The 707-nt window shown below is 41.2% G+C and overlaps 1 long non-coding RNA gene across 1 annotated transcript; it reads right to left on the minus strand.

The window, feature by feature from the left end:
- Window positions 1-48: 48 nt before the first annotated feature.
- On the minus strand, window positions 49-701 carry LOC106293694. The gene is made up of 2 exons (XR_001260597.1): window positions 281-701; window positions 49-202 (listed from the first exon to the last, which is right to left on the minus strand). It is a non-coding gene; the product is annotated as an uncharacterized LOC106293694 (long non-coding RNA).
- Between the last annotated feature and the right edge of the window lie 6 nt (window positions 702-707).

Genomic DNA, 707 nt, shown 5'->3' on the forward strand with positions numbered 1-707 from the left:
TATCTCTCTCCCCCCCCCACACACTCTCTCTCTCTCCTCTCTCATATATATAACATAATACAAATATATAATACAAAATTACTCTAAAAAGAAAAAAAAAATTGGTAAAAGCTTCATAGTTCCTAATCGGCAAAAAAAAAAAAAAAGCGCCTGGGAATGATCGTCGACTTCTTGTTGTCTCTGGCAGCAAGCTTCTTAACACCTGAATCACCACAGATCTTAGAAATCAGACAATGACTTTCGCTAAAACAAAAAATCAGATCTGAATCTCGAGACTTACTTCTTCAGCAGCGGCGGCCATGTAAACCGGGAGCTCCACCACCGAATCTTGAGGCTTTCTTCAGGAAACGAGCCTTGATCGATTTCGAAACCGGTTTGGTCTCTGGGCCACCGGCTGTTTCTTCCGGTGGTTTCTCCATTGCACAGAAACGGGATTGAAAAGAGAGAGAGTTTTAGTGGAAGGAGGTTTGGAGGTTGGAGGTTTTGACATTAACGGTCTTCTTCGGACAACATCGATATAATCGGAGAAGAAAGGAGGGATAATGGTTTGGTTTTGTTGTCTGATTATAGTGTTTTTGAGTTTGGTTTGGTTTCTTGTCTGATTAAAGTGTTTTTGAGTTGGTGTGTTGTAATATTTATAGAGAAGCTACGGCCTTTCGCAACGGCTATATTTCTCAAAGGTTTGAGTCTGGTCTCGATCGCCACAA

Source organism: Brassica oleracea, chromosome C5 (genome assembly GCF_000695525.1).
Source record: "Brassica oleracea var. oleracea cultivar TO1000 chromosome C5, BOL, whole genome shotgun sequence".
Classification (NCBI taxonomy): domain Eukaryota; kingdom Viridiplantae; phylum Streptophyta; class Magnoliopsida; order Brassicales; family Brassicaceae; genus Brassica; species Brassica oleracea.